The sequence below is a fragment of the Pinus tabuliformis genome, chromosome 3_1, assembly GCF_031772625.1.
Source record: "Pinus tabuliformis cultivar Carrire ecotype Pingquan chromosome 3_1, CPIR1, whole genome shotgun sequence".
NCBI lineage: Eukaryota > Viridiplantae > Streptophyta > Pinopsida > Pinales > Pinaceae > Pinus > Pinus tabuliformis.
The window spans coordinates 648,143,806-648,170,427 of record NC_142301.1 but is presented as its reverse complement, the minus strand read 5'-3'; the positions used below and the strand labels follow the sequence as shown (position 1 = coordinate 648,170,427).

The window sequence follows — 26,622 nt, the reverse complement described above, 5'->3', positions numbered from 1 at the left end:
ATTGACTGCGTAAATCAGGGAATATGAGATGGGTCAAGTGATTCTGGATCTAGGATCAGACGCGAACATCCTGCCAAAAAAGACATGGGAGCGCATGGGCAGGCCTGCATTGTAATGGTCTCCTATCCAGCTGTGAATGGAAAACTAGCAAAATATCCTACCTATGGGAAGATTGTAGGGAATCACAGTAGACATCGAAGGAGCAAGCGTGCTAGCAGATTTCGAAGTGATAGAGATTGTTGATGACAATAATCCCCACCCCGCGCTACTGGGAATAGATTGGGCCACTAACATGAATGGAATGATAAATATAAAGAAGCGCAAGATGATCTTTTAGAAAAAATCACTATGCGTAGTGGTGCCTTTAGACCCTGTGGAAGGATCACGCTACGTAGAGCCATTGCGCGACTATGACAGCGATGATGATCTAGATTGTATCTACAAGATAATTACGCACGAGAAAGACTGGGTAAATCAACTGTGGATGGATGAATCTTGTGGGAGCACGAAAGCTCCTGTACATCAGATTCTAACGAAGAGATAGAACGATGGCAGAACCAGTTACACGACGTAACCACGCTCAACTGTAACATGATGACAAGGTTGTTGCGCTGCATAGCAATAGTGGTAAGGGATCTGCCTACGTACGATGGGTTAGGTGAAGTGGAGGAGTTCTTGAACAAATTTGAAAAATAAGTGCTGGAACAACAACATTTTCACACTCTGAAATGGGTACTACGTGCTACGCCCGCAAGGTGGTGGGGTACACACCAGCAGAGTTTTGAGGACTAGTGTGAATACAGAAGGATGATGTACCTACGTTTTGGGAAGCCTTAGATGTGATTAAAAGACATGTATGATGGACGGGATGATCCATGTATGCACCTTGCAAAATGGATGAAGGTCTATGGGGAAGAGCCACAAACCGAGTGGGTGCACTTGTTCTGTCACACCTTGGATATTATACCCATGAATTGGTATATAGAGACAGAGATTTGCCATGGCACGAATGAATGGGATGTCTTGCACAAAGGATTTTTGTTAACCTTCATGTTTGAGGATCGTTGGTGGGATACTTTTGATGATGTGTTACAAGCAGTAAAAGTGGCTATCTTTAAAATACCCCAGGAGCCAATGGAAGTGCTTCAACTTGAATGGGCGACCAAGCTGAGCTGCATGCTGGAGTGTTACAATGTAAACATTGAAGAAGACAACGAAGATCCATGCAAAGTTAACATTCTAGAAACTGAAGGCTATTGCGAGGTTCAAGGCCCATTGATTCATGACCCTAACATTACCACGCCAATAAAAACAAAGCAGGTAAACATTGGTATGGAGGCTGAACTAAAGTATGGAACACTTGGTGACTACTGGGATGATGCCACAGTGGATAAGGTCACTGAGTTACTCTGCGTGTACCAAGACATATTCCCAACCAAGATCACAGAATTAAAGGGGATTGTTGGTGATTTAGGGATGATGAAGATAACCCTAAAACCCAATGCGAAGCCCATTAAGCAAAGGCCTTACCACTTGAATCTGAAGTACAATGAAAAGGTCCGCGTAGAACTAGACAAAATGCTTGCAGTGGGAATCATTGAGCGAGTGGAAGAATATGATTGCATAAGCCTTATGGTAGTATAGGAGAAGAAGTAGAAGGGTGAGATAAGAATATGCGTGGACCTCAACAAATTGAATGATGCCTGTGTGCACGACCCATTCCCGACTCCATTCATAGACAAAGTATTGGAAAATGTTGGTGGGCAAGAAGCATATTCATTTACTGATGGGTTTTCAGGGTACCACAAGATCAAAATCATGCTAAAAGATAGGAGCAATACTGCCTTCGTGACTGAGTGGGGCTGCTTTCAATTCACCATTATGCCATTTGGGTTAAAGAATGCGCCAGCCACAAATTCCTAGAGGTCTATCTAGATGATTGGACTGTATTTGGATTGGTTAAGCACCATGTAGTGAGCTTACACTTGATGCTAGATACTTGCTGACGACACCAAATTACGCTGAACCTTAAGAATTGTACGTTCCTCGTTCCCTTTGGGAACTTGCTGGGACATGTGGTCTGCAAACAAGGACTAATGGTAGACCCCACAAAGATTGCCATAATTCTTAATTTGGAAGCACTGTGAAGTGTTAAACAGTTGCACGCTACCTTGGGACATATGGGGTACTATAGGAAGTTCATCAAAAGTTATGCCCAGATCACCATGCCAATGGAGAAACTATTGAAAAAGGATGTCACATTCTACTGGAATGATGATTGCATGAAGAGCCTAGATGTACTAAAAGAGAAATTGGCCTCCACTCCAATCTTGGTCTTCCCAAAATGGGATGTGGAGTTTCATGTCCATGTTGATGCGTCATGCATAGCACTGGATGTGGTGCTCACACAAGAGGGTGGAGAGGGCTTGGATCATCCTATTACATTTGCAGGTCACAGGTTGTCCAAAGCAAAAAATAACTATTCCACAACTGAGCATGCGGGGTTGGCTATGGTGTATGCGCTCCAAAAATACCAGCACATATGCAGAGAATCACTCCTGAGAACACTCCAGAGAAGCAATACCATGTAGTCTGTGGTGACATCCTTCTGGAAACGAACTCTTGCATATATTGCTTCTGAGTACACTGCTCTAGTTCCTCTGTCCAACTCGTCTAATAGCATGTCTATCATTGTGTTGAGTGTGGCCAAACAAGTGACATACTGATGCATGGTGTCTGCAATAATTGCCAAGTCTACGTTGGTGGCTATGCACATTAGCTCATCAAAGTATGAGTCAAGCTCTAGTCGGACTAGTGCATTTGTATTTGCCTCAGTGAGTGTTTTGATAGATGGGATCACATGTGCATGCACAACAACATCCATGCTTCTAAATACTCATGCATGGGAAGCCTGCAAACTAGTGATGAGCTGCGGGAGTTCTTCATAGTTCTAGATCTGACTCTAGATATATGCCTTCAGCTCAACCGCTCTAAGCTTCATCATCTTGTGCAAGTGTAACAAGGTTCCCTTATATCTCATTATCCATGTTTTCATGTGGACAACAACAGTATGCAATTTTGACAAGATATGTGCTCTCCTAGCACATCGTCGCTGCCAACTATTGAGATGGACAACTGCCTTATGCACGGTACTAAATCTAGAGTACAACACCCGCATGAATCTCTCAAGGGGCGATACTTTATCGAGTATCACCTTATTCAACTCTGCTCAGGTGGATGCTGTAACAAATTCTCCTCCCAACTTGGATGTCTATAGCTCCTTAGCCATTCACTCATTCTCTGCTATCAAGAAGTGAACACTCGAGCTAGTGGCTTTGGCACATGCTCTGATAGCATTAGCCAATATTGTTGGATGCTTTCACATGTTAGATATGATCACTCGTTCCTCAAATTGCGCAGGAGATGTGTGGACATCCGAAGTAGGCACTCTACACGATTGCACAACTCTATGTTGCGACTCGTTGAATGATATGTTGGGCATCTCTTCTTCCAGATTGTCTCCAAGGATGTCAATGTCCCCTTTGCCACTCAGGACTTGCTCTACTTCCAGATTCGGTGAAGCCGGTGGGTCAACCTCTTGGTGATAAGGCAAGAGGTCGATGTCTTGCTCTAACTTTGGCTGCTCCATCTCCATATCCATTTGCTCAAGTGCTCGTTCAATCTCTTGAGCGACGTCCTACTCCTGCAAGTAGTTACCCTGTCTACTTTGTGCCAGCTGTTTGGATGAGTCAACTACCTGTACAGGCGCATTTTCATCTATTTATACATGTTACACCCCATGCTGTATTTTTCCTTGCTGCACTTCCTTCTCCTATCTGCGCAGCTCCTATTCCTTCCAAAGTTTCTCATTCAACGCATGCAACTCCTGCATTGTTTCCTCCATCCTTTATTTTTCTCTTTGCCTTTACGAAGTCCTCTTCTCACATTGTTGCCTCTTTGCCTCTATTGCTGAAGCTTCTTTCTACACAAGTGGGTCTACTCTAAACTTGCATCTTTGTGATGCCTCTACCCTATCGAAAATATTTCTTGTACCTTTATCGTGGGCTAGTATGTTTACCTCTGTTGCTGCTGCTGCTGGTGGTCTCTTAGATGCTGCTTCATGCTACTTCGCTAACCATTCCACAATGATGTCGACTGGTTCATTGGGCCTGGAGAAGTTATGAGAATATATCCATGGGTCTTCCTCAGCCCAATGATATGCTGCTTGGAACCACATAAACTGTACTCTCATGCAGTGATCCTTCACAAAATAATGCGGGTGATACGGATTGAAGCTTCAGATGTCGAAAGGATATTTCTTGAACTCTTCTACTTTAGCATCTGTATGCTTGAGATTTTGTATATCGTACAACCCGATCCACAACGGAAGAGTGGGCCAAGGTGCCTTATTCTTCAGGTGCAGCGTAGCTGACAATCTTGTTGAGATGTGGTATGATACTTCTTGCATGATGTTCTTCTCTATGAAAACTTTAGCAAAAAATGCGGAGGCTTCTCCACATTGTACATCTGTATGAAGGTGCCAGACAGTGAGGCATACCAATCAGCTATGCCGATCATTGCCTCCATTGATGCCTTCTAGATGCAAGATGGATCTTGCTCAAATATCATCTTGTACAACAGGGTGAAAAAATGATCTGACAGATGTGTGATGACCCCTCGGAAGATGCATTCGGAAAACAATTTACAATAAGTATTGACAGATGTTTTCACTGATGTCCATGCCCATTTCAAGCCTGGGAACTCCTGATTGGCACAGATTGCATCCAAGATGTAAGAGAACATGTATATTTCTACTTTCTAACCTTTGGGCAGCTGTGGAGCTCTTGGTACCTGTTCCTTCAGCCTGTTGGCCAACATTTTGGACCAGTTGCATGCTTTGCCTTCACTAGCTAGTTGGTCCAACGCAATCATCCAACTCTGTGGGAAGGTCTCCGTGATCTCTTGGCCATACAAGTGACATGAAAGTACTGATACACCTTTCCTAGTATCTTCGTCTGGTAAATATGGTTGGGTGTCATCCAGAATTTCGCTGGCTCTTTCACCCAGTTTTTCAAGATATCCTTGGAGTTGGCATTGCTGCTGGGTATGTTGAAGGGTGTCTGCATGGTGATCACTAGCTTTGGCAAGTGGTAAATTTGTTGATAATCTTGTTCCATAAAGGTAGCAATCTCCATCCTGCTGACACTTCTCAATCTCATCGTCTTGTGATCAGTGTGTGAGACGATCCAATGTATCATGTCCATGCAAGGGAATGTGAGGTATCTGCATGCAATCCGATACAAGCCAGACTTGTGAATGTTCATATAGACTTGACGGTCTTCAAAATTTTACCCAAATGTGCCTAAGCATGCATCATTGACCTCTTTCCATTTCAGCTCGATGTCTTTTTATACGATCAACTTGGAGTATTTGTATATCGGAAAACTCAGAGACACTTGCTCAATTGTTGCTCCAGTTGCACTTTCGTCGATGTCCTTTGATTCTGCTCTCTTACATGTCGTTGATCCTAAATTACTAAGACAGGTGAACACTTGTTATATCTGGAGACATAGCGACATGCATGGAAAGAAATCTGTTATTTAAAACCAAAGAAAACTTGAGGACTGACATGCAACATACCTGGGGAACGATTGCGCAATTTTCACTAGGAGGTCAGGAGATTGACTACCAAAACTATAAAAAAGGCAATCCGGACTGTCAAGAGGCTAGTTGACCGCTGGAATCATGTAGTGCGCAATCCACACTGGCCTGTTGGGTGCTGAGATTTCACAATGCGCAATTGCAACTAGCAAGTGATGGAGGCCCAGGGACCACATTGCGCAATTTTCTGGGCCAACAGTCATTGCCTCTCAAAATTGCACAACGCAATACTAGAGGATGCTGAATGGCCAAAGTTGTGTGTTTTCTAGAGGAAGGCAGAGCCTTCCCTCTCATAATTGCACAATGTTGTTTGGGTGAGGCGGAGTGCGAGCCAAGTTTATCGAAACCTGCCGAAGGGCAACTAAAGCATATGAAGATGTGAATGCATGGTGATACTGAGTGCAAGCAGGAGAGAATGATCATGCATGCAAACAACAAATGCAAGATTCAAGAAACTGTACAACAACATGCATGTGTGTGAAACACTAGTAGAAAGTGACTAATTAATTACTAAAAAAATGACTAGAATTTGCATATAAATGACTAATTTTTGGTTGGTGACCAATAGTAGCTAATTTACAATATCTGATAACACAACTAACTTTTAGTCATTAATTGGTTTCCTTAATTTTATTGTCTAGTAGTATATTTAGTCATTAATTTATACATTAATTTAGTCATTAATTTGCTCATTAATTTAGTCATTAATTTGGTCATTAATTTAGCCATTGATTTGGTCATTAATTATCACAATTAATGATCAAATATACAAGAAATATATTACTAAAATATGACCTGAGAAAACCAATTAATGACCAAATAAATATGACCAAAATGTTGGTCGTGTTATAAGATTCTATAAATTAGATACTAATAGTCATATATCTGCAAATTTTAGTCATCATTTGAAACCAATTAATGGCCAAAGATATATGACTATATTTTAGTCGTGTTATAAGATACTATAAATTAGTTACTAATATTTGTATATATACAAAATTTAGTCGTTATTTTTAATCACAAATTTATCATTTTCATTAGTCATTTATATTTTTTGGTAGTATCATATTCATTATATAAATTACTACTTTAGTAGTCTATATTCAATTCATTTGCTTTCATTAACAATCGTTATAAGCAACTAATTTAGTAGTTTTAGATTTATTTTATGTTTTCATTATTAATCAACATAAATTAATTAGTATGATTTTGCAACTAAATTAAAAAAAAAATTGGCATACAATGTACATGTTCATATAATATGAAAACACAAAGTTACATATGTTAATTACAATACTAAGTAATATCAAGTGCAACTATAAATAATTCCAACCACATAAATTATATTATATAAAATTTCAAGTATTACAATATGAGTTTCCAACTTAATATTGGTTGGAGTACAATTTACACATGAAATATTGTTTCATCACTTCAAAACATTATCATTGTGTTGCCAAGGCATTGCAGGTGAATTCACCAACTCTGAAGATTTGACCATTAGTCTTTATGTGTGTCTTATGCGGGATATTGGCTCTATGGGTACCACTAGACCAGTGCTCTTCTCTTTCTCTTTAATTTTCATTTTGTCGCTCTAGTGTTATTGTTCTCCTCTTTCTTCAACTCCTGCTTCTTACCATCAATATTGAGTTCCTTTCCTGAAAAAGGAGATACAATACAAAGTATAAGACATCAAAGTCGATGAACGCTAGAATATAAACTTAAGTAGACTATAAAAGATTTATATGATATATACCTCAACATCAACAATATTGTTAATGTCATTTTTCCCCATAAAAGCAAGAAACTCAAATAAGTTTTCTTTAGTTGGGAAATAGTGGCCACTATGTGGTTAGATGACCTATATAAACAAAGCAAATAAAATGTCACCATAAAATAAATTTTGTACCTACTATGTTCTCAGTGTACAACATTTGTTCATGAAATGTTATCTTTAGCTAAAGTAATAAATGTAAATAGATGCACACATTTCTATCCCGATATTTTGAATTCCATGCTTATTGTACATTGCAATTTTGATTTTATCCAACACAATAAAACACATTGGAGCTAGCAATTTCTATTAAGAATGTTTCATGCTTCACTTTTGTAGTTGTATCGTTTCCTCTAGTTATCTTTAAGAAGCAATGACACTTCAACAATAAAATTGTTCAGTGGAAATCTCATGGGTGGAGCGAAGTATTGTTGACACAAGATTACAACAATAAAATAGAAAGTAATAAGACACAACTTTTTAAATTGCGATACTAATCGGGAATATAGCTTCAACATGGTAATCTTCAATTGTCAGCATACCATTCCAGGAGAAGAGGAATCCAATTCCTAGAAGCCAACAAATTATGTATGCCACTTGTTTTCCTTGTAATTAATTGAGAAATATTAGCACATGAAATTTCCATTTAGAATATCTGAAATGATTCTATAAATATTAATGAAAACTTAATGTTACGCATTCATTTTTCTCTAATGCAGACAAAACTGGATATGCTAACATTTTTTTGAGCTGGAGAGTTACGTAATTCATTGTGTCCAAAAGAAGTTCTTATTGTCATGACTATTTTTTTTAATGATCATGCAATGTGCATATATAATATTTGATAAAAAAAACATATTTTTCAAAATATATTCCACTTTTCTAATTCAAAGCTAAATTTCCTTCCAGTTTATAGCGTTCAAACAAACCAAAATCTTTTTCCTTTAACAATTCACTATTGTAATATATTACTGAATGAGTAGTTACATAATGAAGTTATTAGTGGTTGAATACTAATAAATCACAAACACATGCAAGAAATAATGCCACTATGTCCTAGGTATGCCAAGTCTTTATCCTCTTGGTTGGAAATATTACTTCATGAAAACAACATATTTGACAGAGAACTTTTCTAAAACTAACAAACTCTAGTGTATCCAACAACAACGACATTTATATTGGCATGCCCTCAAAATGTGTGGAAGTATCAAACACGTGTCCTGCACTTCCTTATACACACTCCTCTTTCTTCGTGTCTTCATAGGAAGCCCTCAAGTTCAAAACTCTTTCAAGTACCGCTACAAAGTTCTAGCTCTAAATGCATTTATATTTAAAATAGATGAATGTATTGTATCTTGGTTCTAAATGATAGACAAAGTGGTGGAAGAATCATGGAAAAAATGATGCACTTTGTGGTCATCAATTGGAAAATGAATTAATTACTCTCAATCCTAGTAATTTTGATACTACTTAAGATTTTATTTCCAAGTTATATCTCTCTCGTGTTAATTAAAAGATTGTAAAATTCACAAAAGTGATGAACACCTCATTTTGGTAGTGTTGTCTAAGTTAGGCGAGTTTTATTCAGTGTTTGTTTCCACATTTGTATTGAACTAAAGATGCCTTGAGCTAAAATTTTGTGAGTCTCCCTGCTTCTAATGCTTTTATTGAACAACTACTTGTGATCAGGATAAACTCATCGAAATGGGTGCTCTTGTCTGTGGAATTTTTGTAGCTATCTCACCTTCAAATTCAAGGATACAACATAAAAAGGCATCTAAGTGAAACAAATAAAAAGTACAAAGGAGTGTTAACTTTTCAAATCCCTCACTAAAACAATATTCTAAAGGAAAGAATAGACCTCTTAAATGTGTTTTTTATGGAAAGGTAATTCAAAATCTTGTTTGTAGAAATTGGTTTCCTTCACCTCAGAAATGAAGAAACACAATTTAATTGTCAATCTATCTTCTTTTGGAAAAAATACAAGAAATGTTAAACCGATCTCCATTATTGCAAGTTTCTTCTTACCTAAATGGATATTGATTATGGAGCAACCCATCACATGATTGTACCTAAGAATTTGTTTTCTTCCATTAATTCATGCAATATAGAGTGTATCTTTATGGGAAATGGGCCTATATAATATTTGATCAAAAAACATATTTTTCAAGATATACTCCATTCTTCTAATTCAAAGCTAAATTTCCTTCCAGTTTATGGCATTCAAACAAACCAAAATATTTTTCCTTTAACAAGTCATTGTTGTAATATATTACTAAACGAGCAGCTACGTAATGAAGTTATTAGTGGTGGAATACTAATAAATCACAAATACATGAAATAAATAACACCACTATGTCTTATGTATGCCAAGTCTTTAACCTCTTGGTTGGAAGTATTACTTCATGAAAACAACATGTTTGACAGAGAACGTTTCTGAAACTAACCAATGCAAGTGTATCCAACAACAATGAAATTTATATTGGCATGCCCTCAAAATGTGTGGAAGTATCAACCGCGTTTCCTACACTTTCCTATACACACTCCTCTTTCTTCATATCTTCATAGGAAGCCCTCAAGTTTGATACTCTTGCAAGTACTGCTACAAAGTTATAGCTCTAAAGGCACTTAGATTTCAAATAGATGAATGTATTGTATCATGGTTCTAAATGATAGACGCAATGATGGAAGCATCATGGAAAAATGGATGTAATTTGTGGTGATCAATTGGAAAATGAATTAGTTACTCTCAATCCTAGTAATTTTGATACTACTTAAGATTTCATTTCCAAGTTCTATCTCTCCGGCCTCAAGTAAAAGATTGTAAAATTGAGAAAAGTGATGAACAACTAATTTTGGCAGTGCTCTCTAAGTTAGCTGAGTTTTATTCAGTGTTTGTTTCCACATTTATATTGAACTCAAGATGCCTTGGGCCAAGATGGTTTTATTGAACAACTACTTGAGAGCAGGATAAAATCATCGAAATGGGTGCTCTTGGCTGTGAAATTTTTATAGTTATCTCGCCTTCAAATTAAAGGATACAACAGAAAAAGGCATCTAAGGGAAAAAAATGAAAATTACAAAGGAGTGTTAACTTTTCAAATCCCTCAGTGAAACAAGATTTTAAAGGAAAGAATAGACCTCTTAAATGTGCTTTTTATGGAAAGGTAATTCAAAATCTTGTTTTTAGAAATTGGTTGCCTTCACTTCAGAAATGAAGAAACACAATTTAATTGTCAATCTATCTTCTTTTGTAAATCATACAAGAAATTCTAAACCTATCTCTACTATTGCAAGTTTCTTCTTACCTAAATGGATAATTGATTATGGAGCAACCCATCACATGGTTGCACCTAATAATTTGTTTGCTTCCATTAATTCATGCAATATAGAGTATATATTTGTGGAAAACTCTTCACCTTTACCTCTTCAAGGGCAATGTTCCATTGAGATGATAAATGAAATGATCAACAATGTTCTATATGTTTCTAATCTTTCAACTAGTTTGCTCTCAATTTATCACATTACAAGTTTGGTTTCAAGGAAAGCAATCTTGTTTACTCTTTATTTTTGTTTCATGAAATTGAGGACCCTTCACAAATTGTTTCCATAGGGAAATTGGATCATCATGCACACTTGAACTTATTTTCTCATTTTGTAGTGGAGCCTCCTATCAATGCATTACTTGTTCATTCAAACGAGTTAACTAAATTATGACATGAGATTTGGTCACTTAAACTCTTGATATGATTATCAACTAAGTAAACTTTGATCATTAATCTTATGTTTATTTCTCTTTTTGATGGTGTTTGTATTGGGTGTGTGCTCCGCAAGAATCCTCAAGGTACTTTTGTTAGGGACAAATCTTGGAGAGCCTCTAAAGGTCTTCAACTTGTTCATAATGATGTTGCAGGTCTTATTCCTACCTTTTCATTTGAAAGGGCTCGTTATCTTCTTACATCAATTGATGACAACTCCAAACAAACTTGGGTCTACTTTTTAAAGAACAAAAGTGAGGCTTTTGACACTTTTCTTGAAGCAATCTGGAAATGTTTATCAAATGTTTGCAGAGATTTAGAGACATAGTGGTATTGAATGTGTCAACCTCAAATTTGAAGACTATTCTACATTGATTATATTCAGTTGCAACATATGGTGCTCTATTGTCCACAAAAAAATGATCCTCCCTCTCCTTTTCAACTGTTATAAGCATTTTTCACATGGGTACCTATCATGGCCATGTAGCCAGGACCCATTTTTGGAGTTTAGCCTCCTTTTTAATACTTGCATAAGTTTCGCTTAAGGGGTTTGTTAGTGTACAAACAATTGTAAGTTAACTTGCGTAAATCATTAAATACTTGTATACTTGCCAACTATCCTTCTTAAATATTGGACTCCTCCTAGATTGCTATAAATAGAGGGTTTCCCCTTGTATTTCTTAGCAGCAGATCTAATAGATGCAGTAATTATCTTATCATTTCTATTGGCTTTGAGCCTATGTTAATCTTTTTCTGTTCTGTTGTCTGTATCGAGTTTGACCATGTTATGATCTTGTTGTATCTAGTTTGATTCCACATTACTTAGGTTTTTAGGTTTATCTATTTGTCTGACATTACTTTTTGTATACATTTTCAAAATATTTGGAGTAGTTTAGCAAGTGCTAACCTAAGCCCTCTGAGACAATTCAACATTTCTCTTGTATTTGGGCTAAAGTCGTTCCATTTTTCAAACTCTCTGTTAGGCTTGACACTGTAGATCCACCAACTGATACATGAAATTCAAGGAAAATTATAGAGAATTTTGATAATGAAGTGGGTGTTATATACGGAAAAAATGGAAGGAATCTGATATTTAGTTTTCAGTACTTCCACTCTACCTGCATTGCCAATAACAATGCTTATCATCAACTTTATTGAGTGGTTACTTGAGTTGGTTATCTTTTAGGTGTTGCATCCATCTTCCTCCTTTCTGGCTTTTGATCCCCATTCATATTTTATTCTTTTGAAGTTATGAGCTTTAGACTCATGCCTTTGAATCTTGAGACCTTGAATATGCAAGTCAATCTTTGAGTTTTTGTTTGCAGTCAAAACTTACAGGTTTTCTTAAAACTCGCACTCTTGATGTTCGCGTCTGAAATTCAATATTCCAACATGTAAAACTTGTCTGTTAGAGCTAAGACTTGCTCAGGCAGAATTACCAATTGGGTTCTCTCCTATTTTGCAACCACTACTCTCAGGGAAGTATTTGAGTGGTGGAAATGAATGAGAAAGAGACCTCTCTCTAACCACACACCCACTTTTTTCAATTTGAATGATTTTAAATCCTTGCCATAGAAGCTTATAAAGAGGGGAGTCATATTAGACTGTCTTTACTTTCAATGAATTTGAAGCCAGATCAGCCCCCTTACTTTAAAAAGTGTCAGTCACCTTAAACAAATGCTTGGTGGGTGAGAATACAATCCTGTCAAAAAAATTGTTTTCCCATCAAGTAGTGCCTTTAGTTTCCTAATGCTAATGGACTATGTGCTACTACTAACAACATTGTCTATGAGCCTAGGGTGAGCTTGTAATCCCCATAGCATTTTTCCATGACTAAGTCTAGAGTTTTTTTTTTGTTTTCTTGTTTAATTAATTTCTAGAGATAACATTTTCATTGTGTTATTAGTGTTTATTAGAAGTTCTGTAATTTTGAGGTGATAACAAAGCCTCTTTGGCTCTGTTCTACTAGGGTTAGTTCTAGCCACTCCATATTCATCATGTCTCATTACAACATTTTTAACAATCTTTTTTGTATGATTTAAGATTTGTGTTATCAGATTCCCCAGTACAATGATATCATCTTGTGCAGGTAGTGGGTGTACTATAGAGGCTGTTATCAGTAAAGTTGTAACTTGTAAGTTATAAACAAAGTTGGATGTGTAAGCTTTCGAACATTTTTTTCATACCCTTATGCAAACATCTTCTTTGATTGCTACATTTTGTGGTGTACAAGTCAAGAACATGCTTTTTTAAAAGTATTATGTTGGCACACATTTTTATTGATTTGAATTGTAAATTTAACTTGTGGTGCATGACATTTTCTTTCAGTATTTTTCTTACACTGAAATACATTTATGTTATGACATAAATTGAAGAATGTAAGTCCAGATTTACTTCTTGAAGATGGTGGTGGGCCCCAGTATTGCAGCAATAATGCTGCAATTCCTGAGACTCCCTTCTTTAATTTTATCAACCCGGTAGTTCGTAACAAACTTGGAAGCGACGGTGCTGTATACACAAGTACTAGCTCTTGCCGCAGCTGTCACTTGGTCAGCTGGCACAAGTCCGCTAGGAGCTTAAGCCAACTTCTATGAGCTCTTAGAAGAAGCTTTTTAATTGATGGATGAAAGCTAACTCAAAGGAGGCTAATCTACTTGCAGAAAGAAGCGAAAAGCGGAAAGGAAATGCAAACCCTAGCAAACCCTAATTTTACCAGCTAGCCCTACTGATGCAAAAAAAGAGGATTCAAGCTACTGAAAGAGATGCCATTACTTCTAGGAAGGTAAAATACATGTGTCTAAACTACTTCTATCTGAAGAAAACATCTTTTTGTATTTTTGATTAAGTTGTCAGATTTACCATGCATGTGCTTTCACTGTTTTTGACTGTGCAGAGGTGGATCGGTGGGAGAAAATGCTTGCAGGAGGTTGGGAAGGTTAGAAGAGGTCCTAAGGGGTCCCTAGCACCCTTCCTGAGAGTTTCACAAAGTTTGGCTATCAAGAAACCTCATTCGTGAGCTTCTACAGGAAGTCTGCAGGGGTTCTACAGGATGTTCAGGAATTTCTACAGGATGTTCTGAAAAGAGGATTTTGGAGAATGGATGGAGGGAAAAAGGTGGAGGAATGAGTATGGAGGTGAAATAGGGGTGTAGGGGAGTTCAAGACTTGGAGGATGGAGTCGAGGAGTGGCGCAGATGGTGAGATTTGTTCAAGGAGGGATGAAACGATGTTGCACAAGAAGATGAGAATCATGGCAAAGTAAGCGAATGAGGTAAATGTAAGGTAAGGGTTCTGAGTGAAGGATGAAACAGGTAGGTTGGATGGAGTATGTGCAGGTAAGGAAGGGTAATAGGTACTCTGTAAGTGGTTTTTCAAACTGAACAAACAAACACTTATAAAACCTATGACCTAGTTACTTTACTCTATTCTGACCTAAGTAACAACAAAAGGAAATGAACAATGGTTTATTCGAAATGAAATGTGTGAACTAACTTATGCCGCTAAGAAATCATCAACTGAAGCATTTAAACACTACTAATATCAGCATCTACAAAATAGGATTCCAACACTAAGAATTGCATGGCAAAGCAAAACAGCGTTTTTGTTGGCAGCAAAGTCACATTGGTCCCACCTCATGATTCCACTGAGGGGGAGGTCAGATCCAAGGTGTTTGGTAGCCTTTTTCTAAAGATCTTCCCTATGATTAACCTATCAAGCAAATCTGAACATGAAAAACCTTTTTAATCATCAAAAGCAACCTAAACAACAACACAATATTTAAATCTAAATAGCAGATTTTATTCTAAGAATGCAACAAAGACACATGAAAGTAAACAAAGGAGGTACTGGGCACTTGAGATGGGCCCAACCCCAAGATCTACAGCCTCCTAAGAGAAATTTAGAGCTGGTGCAAAGCTGGATTCATCTTTATTGATCAAAAGAAATGTTACATTCCAAAAACTGTCCCCAAGGAGAACTTGAAAATGTGCTGAAAGCAAAGCTAATCTACTGCCTAAAAATCGAACTACAAAATGACTACAAAATGAATACAAAATAAGTAACTACTAGCTAACCAAAATGACTAACTGAAATGAGGCCCTAAGCCCTCTTATTTATACAAATTGAGGACCCCAACAATCCTCCTAAACTTTAGGGACTCGGCTGCCCAAAACTTGTAGTTAACAGCAGTCCTACTTGACTTGCTTGGCTGCCCTTGTGCTAATTGATTTGGTGGCCCTTGAACTCCAAGCTGATGGTGGAGAATTCGAGGTAAGGGCCCATAAATGAAGGGAACACCTTCCTAAAAATACTCTCCACGAATTTGGCTGCCAAGCGCTCATTTCAACCATTGACTTTGTCTCCAAATTGACCAAAAAGGCTACACAAAGCACACATTAGACTTGTTGGCATAATGACTAACCCAATTCACTCTATTAGCATAAATATAATAAAAAACATGCAATAAACTAATGAGAATGGTGGATTAAGTCGAATTAGGAGGTTGAATGAGCCCAAATAATCATTCATTTTTGGGGCTCATCATCACCCCCTACTGAAAGTGTTGCTCATCCTCTTAGCAACCAATCTATCTCCTCATCTTTGATGGCCCTGGTGGCCTCCTTGTCATCCCAAGCTTCTGAAGTGATTTCCTTTTCTCGGTCACGAAACCATGCTTTTCTCTCTACTTCTTCCCACTGCCTGCTCCTTTTCCTAGAGAATTCTCAGCCTTGGTATGATTGTGCAAGTATATTCAATCATATGAAAGGAGATGAAACCAGTGGAGGATGGAAGAAAAGAGTGGTTGCATGCCTCCTCAATAGACTTCAAGCTTCAAATCCCTCTTCATAATCGATTCTGGCCTGCCCAACGGCTCTACAGGATGTTTCTGGTAAAAATACAGAACTTCCTGTAGAAAGTCCTGTAGCTTCCTGTAGAAGGTTGAACCATGACTAAATTGTGTCCGAACCCTGAAAAAAATGAGTGTTCATGGAGGGGATGGATGTGAGGATGCCTGGGAACTTGGTAGGGACCCTTCTGCTTGTGTTGGGAGGCCCCCTTTCGACATTGTGTTCCTGCAACCTACAATAGTTTCCAGGGATTAAACTATTGTTTCTTCCAACACTTCTTTTTCGGATGGATAGTTCAGTATCATAGTTTCCCAGATGATGAGCAGTTTAGTGGCAGCATTCTTCAAGTGCATGATTGGGTCCTGTTACCCCTCAAAATGCAGATGCGTTTTGATCTTTGCAGAGGCATTCTTTCCAGCACACAATAACTTCATATACAGGGTGATATTGGAAAATGAAGTAGCAGTATTCTCGAGTAGAAGATGGACACAATAAGATAAATCTAATGTTTTTATAAGTCCATATGTCTGAGATATTTTGTTCAACATAGGAAGGCATCTTGAAGATTCTGGGAGATATTTCAGATTGGAAAAGTTCAAATCAGATTTTGAACAGGGTGCAGAATTATACCAGCTTGCAGAGTAGCACTTCCATGAGACTTTTGAATTTTTTTCCCTTTTTTTTTGTTGTTTTTTAATCAAAGTCAGAGTCTAAACTGACACATATATTTCAATATGTATGGTGCAAGCTCTGCAAACAAATTAGCAGTTATGGAGGATTATAATACATGTAGAAAACATAAATATGAGCATTTTCTTTTATTGGAGCTGTTCTTGTATGATTGGGCAGATTTGAAGTTGAAGAGACACTGTTTTGAGAGAAGTGGATGCTCTTTTCCCATCAGTTCCAGATCAAAAAAAATGAAAGACATTTTTTTTTGGTCTATGTAGCCCCTGATTTCACATGTCTAGGTGCAGTTCTTTAGCCAATTTATATGGTATTTGAGTGCTGTTTGAAGAGGAGCATATGAGGCGCTTTTAGGAAGACCAAGCACAATATCTACACCAAGAGATGGGGCACGTCTATGATAGGAGTTATAACCAGCAGCCTGGGCACATTTTCCAGGGTTGTTATGTGCCTTAGTTACAACATAAAAGGGAGCATTCTTAACCATTGTTTATGATGCCTATTGACTGGGTAGAGGGAGCGCACTACTTCAGATCTGCTTTACCCATTTGCTATGATGCCCCTTATTTCAGGCATTAAAACAGATTCTATTAGCAAGTGTTTTTCAAGTAGATTCATGCATGGTCACCCTCCAATTCAAAACAGCTCAATTCACCACCTTTTTGGAGTATATCATACATGGAAGAGTGTTTTCGATCCTACCTTTCTCGGGACTCCAAATTTGTTGAAGAAAAATCCATTTTCTCTGCTTTTGAAAGATGTGTCGTACTTCCTGGAGAACTTCTTCCTATAGAACACTGATAAGCAGGAGTGTCTTTAAAAGAAAATGGCCAAGAAAGCCTGGTTTGTTGCTATGGAGCTTGTTGTAGCTGCAAGGACAATGATAAACTAGAAACAATAGCTGTGAGAGTTCGATTGGCTGTTTATGAAGATTTTCGTTGATGAAGGGTGAGCTGGCCAACTACACGTTGGCCCCATGCAGACTGTTGGTCCCCACTGCAGTGTTTAACTATTTGTTCTTTGCCTGTAATCACGTCCATCAATCACGCTGAAGTTTAAACGGTCACCACTGCCTGTTTCCAGATTTCCTCCTGAGATGGCTGAGCACACGTGTCGTATCCACCCACCGAGCACTGTTGAACTAGATGAGGGTGGCCAGTTGGCTGGCCACTGATTCTTTTAACCACAACCATCTCATTGTTTACACAGTTTTCAAATTACATTCATGCAATCAGAGGAACGAGTTTAGTCACGTACCTGGAAGTCGTGCGTGGCTGTTGTGAAGTGTTGAGGTCTCTCATTTGCTGCATGCATTTGTTTCTATGGTTGCATGATGGCTTGGTTGCTGATTCATGGCTTTTTTCCTTGTGTAGGTGTCCTCTGGCCAGATGCATGCTGTAGGAGCTGGCTTCACATTCAAATCTGCACCCTCAAGCTGCTGCCACTGAATTTTCACAGGACCGGAACTTGTTTTCGCCATTGCTCCCAAACGGTAAACTGAATCGATCTGAAACTTGCTGAGCACGTTCCTATCATCATTATTCACCTCCCATAGCAAAATTGCGATCAATGGATGCACAGATTTCGAGAAAAATAGAAAATGGCTGAATATTTCAGAGATCAATTTCTCGAAAATCATGCATCGGAATTGGCTGAAACGGCTTGGGTAGGTTACTATCACCCATATGCATCTTCCCATGAAACAGGTTTTGAAACGGATGCACGGATATGGAGAAAATTCAAAAATGGCTGATGGTGATGGAGGCTGATTTCTTGGAAACCATGCACCAGAATTGGCTGAAACTACTCAAGCATGTTGCCATCACCCCTATATGATTCCCCGTAAAACGGTTTTTCAAATGGATGCATCATTTTCAAGTTAGAGCAAAAACAAATTCTGTTCTAGGTATTTTTGCTTCAAAGCATTCTGCAGTTTTGTTGCATCGTAAGAAAAATGAACATGGGCTGTGATGCAGGTATGGAGATGATGGAGGAGGAGTTTGAAGATTGCAGGAGAACTTTTGAACCCTTGAGGAAGCTACCATGTTCGCCAAACCGCCTTTTTGAAATACATTTCTAGCTTCCTACAATTTCTACAAGAACTTCCTGTAGAAGCACAATGTAGAAGCACAATGGGGTGGAAAAATGATGGAGAAAGGCGAGGGATGGACACAGAGGTGCTTGCAGGCCTAACCAACATATTCCCACCATCAGATTCCCTTTTAAAATTGAATTTGGTTCGTCCAAAGGTTCTACAGGATGTTTCCTGTAGAAATTCAAAACTTCCTGTAGAAGGCACAAAAACTCCTTTGTCTTTGTTTTGAGTGATCCTCCTGACCTGCAATGTCCTTCTTGCAACCTGCAATTATTCAATGGAAATTAGCTTTATTTTTATTTTTCTTTTTCTCTTTTTTTTGAAAAACAACTAGGGCGCCTCATGGAGGTTTTCACCCTAATTGCCTACCCTGGGCGCCTCCAAGGGAGGTTTTCACCCAGAGATCTTATTCTCTTTTCTCTTTTTTCCCAACCCATTGACTGCCTCATGGAGGTTTTCAATCAATGAGCCAATCTAAGGCGCCTCCGAGGAGGTTTTCACCTTAGATTTTTATTTTTCTTCTTATTTTCATTTTTTTTTTTCTTTTTTCCCTTTTTTCTACCCTACCCTACTTGAAAAACAAAATCATTTTCAAGTGTAAGAATACTTCCAATGGATCCATGTGCACATCGAGATTAGAGACAAGATGATGTGAAGGCTCGAAATGCATGCTTTGACAGCTATCTAGATTTTACAGACAAAATGATCTGACTTTGAAGGGATCAAACATAGCTGAGGAAGAGAGTACTGCTACAACTTAGTGACTGTCTGGAACCATGTCTCAATATAGCTTTGATATCCTTGGTCCTTTTACTGATCTGGATCATTCTTCATGTCACCTTCTATCATGACCTTCTCATCTTCCTCTTTTTGCTGATCTTTCTCATGAGTACATGGAGGATTTGATGGTAACCATGAGGGAACTCTCTCGATCTCTGATTCTGATCTCTTTTCTTCATCAAGTGTAGCCCATGGTTATTTGATCTCCTATTTTGAATCTTCTTTTGCCGGATGTGGTCCTTCAATGCTTTCAAGATAATCTCTTTTTTGCAATGCTTTTCCTGAGGTATGGTGAAGATCATTAAGCTCAAGAGGAGTCATTTGGACATGTTGTGCCTCAGCTTTGCAATTAGGTTGAGCTATTCCAATGTGCGGGTTTGGAAATGGTGGTATGGGTAGTTGAGTCGGGGTGTATATTTGAGATGGATGTGGATGGGGTTGTGGTTGGGTAGGAATTTGGGGTTGCCTTTGTGGAGCAGGAGGCGATGGTTGTGGATGAGCAGGTGGTGGAGGAAAAGAAGCAGGAGGAGTGTTGTATTGGGGCCTCCACCCCTGATGAGGTGCATTCCACTGAGGTTGTGGCTGAGCATAAGAGTGAAATGAATGAGCAGCTGGTTGGGCATAATATGGATCTGTGAAGGAACAAGGAGGAGGTGTGAACCAGGAAGGATGAGCAAGGGGACCCCAAGAAGGCATGAGAGTGGCTTGATAGGGGTCATAATAGGTCTCAAATGTCCCTTGCAGTTCCTGTTGGTAAGATCTAGGTCCATGCGGCCTCCTTTGGTTCATATAATGGAGTGATTCAGTGGCTCCTTTGGCTCTCTGATATGTAGCTTTGATTCTGGGTAAGGAAGGGCATTGATCTGTAGGATGGTATTCTTCACAGACAAAACACACTTCTATGGAGTACAATGGACATTCATTCCTAGGATGCTTTCTAGTGCACCTAGGAAAAAAAATGGCCAAAGCCCTCTTGGCTTCTTCTTGCTTCTTTTGGATCCGCAAGGTATCCAGTTGCATGGCAAGAAACTGCCTTACCTCACTCTTGAAATCTTCCATCTGATTTGCAAATTCATTTTTGGATAAGGTATTGCTCCCAACATTTCTGCTTGTAGCCATTTGCTCCAGAGGAATGTTTTCTTCTTCTTCCTCCCTTGAGGTTCTTCAAATATGTCTTGCTATCCACCTAAGGGTTCTTTACTCACAGCCATCGAAGAAGAGAGAAGGTTGGCCGTGTGAAGCAGTGGGGGCATTGTGCAACCATTTTTCTGAATTATCTCTACTCCTACAAGGTATGAAAGGAAATCTTTTTGGTTGATTTTTGCTTTTTTCTGCTTGTACCTGCAAACACTAAAATAGATTGAACTGCAACTAACTATCTTGCTGAAATGAAAATGCGGAATTGAAATGAAAGCAGGAAAGGACTAATCTATTTTGCTCAAATGAAATTTCAGGAATGAAATGCTAGTCTACGCTTGCGGAATTGAAATGCTAATCTATGAAAGCGGGAAATGCTAATCCACTTTTGCATAAATGAAATTGCATAATGGAAATGAGATAAACTACTTAGCAGAAGATTGTAGTGGAAAATAGAAGAAAAGCGGCAATCACCAATACTCTGACGCTTCCCCAGCAACGGTGCCAAAAATATGGTGAGCCCCAGTATTGCAGCAATAATGCTGCAACTCTTGAGACTCCCTTCTTTAATTTTATCAACCCAGTAGTTCGTAACAAACTTGGAAGCGATGGTGCTGTGTGCACAAGTACTAGCTCTTGCCGCAGCTGTCACTTGGTCAGCTGGCGCAAGTCCGCTAGGGGCTTAAGCCAACTTCTATGAGCTCTTAGAAGAAGCTTTTTAAATGATGGATGAAAGCTAACTCAAAGGAAGTTGATCTACTTGTAGAAAGAAGCGAAAAGCGGAAAGGAAATGCAAACCCTAGCAAACCATAATTTTACTAGCTAGCCTTACTGATGCAAAAGAAGAGGATTCAAGCTACTGAAAGAGATGTCATTACTTCTAGGAAGGTAAAATACATGTGTCTAAACTACTTCTATCTGAAGAAAACATCTTTTTGTATTTTTTATTAAGTTGTCAGATTTATCATGCATGTGCTTTCACTATTTTTGACTGTGCAGAGGTGGATCGATGGGAGAAAATTCTTGCAGGAGGTTGGGAAGGTTAGAAGAGGTCCTAAGGGTTTCCTAGCACCCTTCCTGAGAGTTTCACAAAGTTTGGCTATCAAGAAACCTCATTCGTGAGCTTCTACAGGAAGTCTGCAGGGGTTCTACAGGATGTTCAGGAATTTCTACAGGATGTTCTGAAAAGAGGATTTTGGAGAATGGATGGAGGGAAAAAGGTGGAGGAATGAGTATGGAGGTGAAATAGGGGTGTAGGGGAGTTCAAGACTTGGAGGATGGAGTCGAGGAGTGGTGCAGATGGTGAGATTTGTTCAAGGAGGGATGAAACGATGTTACACAAGAAGATGAGAATCATGGCAAAGTAAGCAAATGAGGTAAATGTAAGGTAAGGATTCTGAGTGAAGGATGAAACACGTAGGTTGGATGGAGTATGTGCAGGTAAGGAAGGGTAATAGGTACTCTGCAAGTGGTTTTTCAAACTGAACAAACAAACACTTATAAAACCTATGACCTAGTTACTTTACTCTATTCTGACCTAAGTAACAACCAAAGGAAATGAACAACGGTTTATTCGAAATGAAATGCATGAACTAACTTATGCCACTAAGAAATCATCAACTGAAGCATTTAAACACTACTAATATCAGCATCTACAAAATAGGATTCCAACACTAAGAATTGCATAGCAAAGCAAAACAGCATTTTTGTTGGCAGCAAAGTCACATTGGTCCTAGCTCATGATTCCACTGAGGGGGAGGTCAGATCCAAGGTGTTTGGTAGCCTTTTTCTAAAGATCTTCCCTATGATTAACCTATCAAGCAAATCTGAACATGAAAAACCTTTTTAATCATCGAAAGCAACCTAAACAACAACACAATATTTAAATCTAAATAGCAGATTTTATTCTAAGAATGCAGCAAATACACATGAAAGTAAACAAAGGAGGTACTGGGCACTTGCGATGGGCCCAACCACAAGAGCTATAGCCTCCTAAGAGATTTAGAGCTGGTGCAAACTGGATTCATCTTTATTGATCAAAAGAAATGTTACATTCCAAAAACTGTCCCCAAGGAGAACTTGAAAATGTGCTGAAAGCAAAGCTAATCTACTGCCTAAAAATTGAACTACAAAATGACTACAAAATGAGTACAAAATGACTAACTACTGGCTAATCAAAATGACTAACTGAAATGAGGCCCTAAGCCCGCTTATTTATACAAATTGAGGACCCCAACAATCCTCCTAAACTTTAGGGACTCAGCTGCCCAAAACTTGTAGTTAACAACAGTGCTACTTGACTTGCTTGGCTGCCCTTGTGCTAATTGATTTGGTTGCCCTTGAACTCCGAGCTGATGGTGGAGAATTCGAGGTAAGGGTCCATAAATGAAGGGAACACCTTCCTAAAAATACTCTCCACGAATTTGGCTGCCAAGTGCTCATTTCAACCATTGACTTTGTCTCCAAATTGACCAAAAAGGCTACACAAAGCACACATTAGACTTGTTGGCATAATGACTAACCCAATTCACTCTATTAGCATAAATATAATCAAAAACATGCAATAAACTAATGAGAATGGTGGATTAAGTCGAATTAGGAGGTTGAATGAGCCCAAATAATCATCCATTTTTGGGGCTCATCAGATGGTTGTTTTGCACACGCCTATCTAGATTGTTGTTGTGAACTATAATGTAAATTTTCTTTTACTCTGAGTACTTCATTAGGATCTGTACCATGGAAAACATATCTGAAAGAAAATTATTCATATCATTTGTATAATTTTATTTTTTCCTTCATCTTCTTTGCTCTTTTCATTTATCTTTGAATAGTGCTCCTAAAAATTTACCTGTATCTTGAAAGTTTAGTCTCATTATCGTTTGAAGTTCACTAATTTTGTTAATGCCTCTCTCTAAGTTTAATGGGCCTTTTAAAGGTAACTTTTTCTGTGATTTAAAGTAGTCAAGGTAAATTGTTTAGTTCATGAGTGTGAAACTTTTTTCATAGGACTATTTTCTTATGAATGCTAGTAACTTCATTTTGTTATAATACTTCAATTATCAGGTTAGAAAATGCCTCCGACATCTCAGAAAGCATCCTCAAGAAAGTATTTGTGTTAGCCACTGGCTACTTGATTCTTGGAAGAAGGTTGTGACAACAGAAACTCTTGCTAACAATGGAAGCAAAGCTACAAAGTCAGAAGATAAGGAGTCCAAGACTATTAAAGTGGTGGTAAATGTTTTTAAGGAAGAGTCTATAAAGGTTGAGAAGAAGCCCAAGGAAGAAGAAGCATTTATCAGCAATAAGAAGGTATCGTCCTCCTCAAATGGTCCTCCAAAGCTGACAAGTATGATTAAGTGTAATAACACAGTATGGGACAAGATCCATGAGCTTCTTCGGGAGGCTTTTTCCAAAGTAGGTAACGAAGCCAAGGGTGATAACCTAGTGAGAGTAAATTCATGTGATCCCATACGAGTTACAATATTCGTTGAGACATTGATGTTTGAAAAGTTAGTTCTGTCTACCAGAGCCAAAAACTTGAAATATAGGTCCATCATGTTCAACCTGAAAGATGCAAACAATCCAGATTTGAGAAGGAGAGTTATTCTTGGGGAAATTAAGCCAGAGAAACTTATTGTCATGATAGTGGAAGAAATGGCTAGTGATCAAAGAAAGCTCGAGAACAAACAGATCAAAGACAAGGCACTTTTTGAGTGTGAGCATGGGATAAAGATTAAAGCTACAACATACCAATTCAAGTGTGGTAAATGTGGCCAGTGGAAGTGTACTTACTATCAGTTGCAAACAAGAAGTGCAGATGAACCTATGACTACATTTGTCACATGTGTAAACTGTAATAACCATTGGAAGTTCTGCTAATTTCAAGCCAGACTGGTAGCTTGGTAGGTAGAGCAGAATTAGGTTAGTGAGATCTAGAGATTCATTGCCTACCCCTTGTTGGTTAAAACTCTTAATGGCACCCTTGATTGAAAATTGATATTTGTTACATATTTACTTGACAGTAGGTATAAATGATTGGTTAGGTTTGTCAAGATCTTTGCAGTAACTGCATATCATGGTCTAAAGTTAGACAATGGCTTCTTAGGAAAGTAAACACAATTAACTGTAACATTCTAAGGAAAAGTACCTAATTATATTTTTTCTATTCATTTTATATGAATGAACTCGGTATTTTATCCATGATGGTAATCAAAATAATTTTTGTGTATGCATTAGATGCCCTTCTTGATAGTTTAGTGTCATGGAATAAAAGACCTGTAAGTGTTTTGAGCCTTAGGTTTAGTTGTTACAATTATCATGGATTTGATATTCACATTTAGTTTGAAATTGATAACTGCACAATTTTTAGAGATCCCATTAAACATGAGAACATTGAATATCAAAGCTTCTAGGGTGTAGTTTTATTTAATATTAAAATTGAAGACAAACATCAACTAGAGACCTTGAAACAACAAGTAGTTCATTCATAATTTTTTATCAGGGTCAACCTTCACATACAAAAATGCATTCTTAATTAGATTGGTTAGATGATTGACCTGGAGAGTAAGACACCTTTATGATTATGTGTAACACAACTGAAACAAAAGGTGCAACATAGAGACCCACTTACTCAACAATAATTTGGAGAGAAAAATATTTCAAAGGAATCCTCTTCAAAGATTCTTGAATTCTTGCAGCTTTCTCCTCAAAATGTGTTTCATCGGCACAACAAATTCTCATGTGAAGAATTACCCATCGATCATTTGGTTGTAAGGTAGAATTATATCTACTCATTAACGTTTCTTGTTTTCATTGGCTTCAAATTCAGCCCTCTAGCACCACACAAAAGGAAATCATACTAAAATAGAACATTAATGATAGGTAAGGAACATGATCTCAACTACCTTAAGGATGTCCCAAGGGGAAATACATTTTTGAAAGGAATCAACAAGTGCTTTGTAAGCTGAGTTTGCAATTGTTGTAGCAACCAGAGTCCCTACCTGTTCTCTTGGATATGAATGATCCAAGCTACTCCTAGACTCCCTCTTGTTTGAGGAATTACATGCTACTGAAGATTTTATGTTCCCATATTCAAACTGAATGAGAAATTTTCAACAAGCATCTCTCACCGTCCCATCATAGCAGATTGTCAGATCAAGTAGAAAGGTCATTAGATTCTTAAAAGGTGTTCCTTGTTCTTTCATTCCCATCTTCTGACATAAATTAGCTTCTCTGGAAGAGATAGAATGAATAAATGCCTCACAGTGATTTAATAAAAAAACATAGGATGATTTAACAAGTCCACAAACTTTAGGTGAATCATATTTCTTGTTTGGCTCCAAAGGATGAGAACCATTGAATGGAAGATGTGAAAAAATATTTTTAAGCCAATCTCTAGGAAATGTTTTCCTCCTTGGAAACATATGAAGCCCTAAGAAGCCAAGTTGTTGAACCACTTTCTTAGCAAATCTTGCATTTCCACTGTCAACCATCATAAAAAATGAACTTAAAGAAGAAATAGCCTTGGTAACATTTCCCGCACTGCAAGTAGATGCTTATCCACTTGGGAAATGATGGAATTATCATATCTTCCTCCCCTCACATGCTTCATAAGCCTAGAAATTTCAGTAAGTTCATTTCCTAGATCTTCCGTAAATATCTTTCTCTGAGAAACAAAATGAGCAAGAACCAAATCACCCAAACCTGCACTAAAACCATCTAAGGATAAAAAAAAGTGTTCAAATTAATTCAAGAACTTCACTGTCACTTGTAGACGTTTACACTTAACAATTGCATTAAAATTTTTAGTCAAAGAACTTAGCAATTGGGGTTTATCACCATTGAATAATATTATTTCACTATTTCTTATGATAAGCCCATTCTT

The 26,622-nt window shown here is 38.0% G+C and overlaps 1 pseudogene; it reads left to right on the top strand.

The window, feature by feature from the left end:
• Positions 1-969: 969 nt before the first annotated feature.
• LOC149188733 (transcription elongation factor TFIIS pseudogene) lies at positions 970-24,790 on the top strand (annotated as a pseudogene).
• The last annotated feature ends 1,832 nt before the right edge of the window (positions 24,791-26,622 follow it).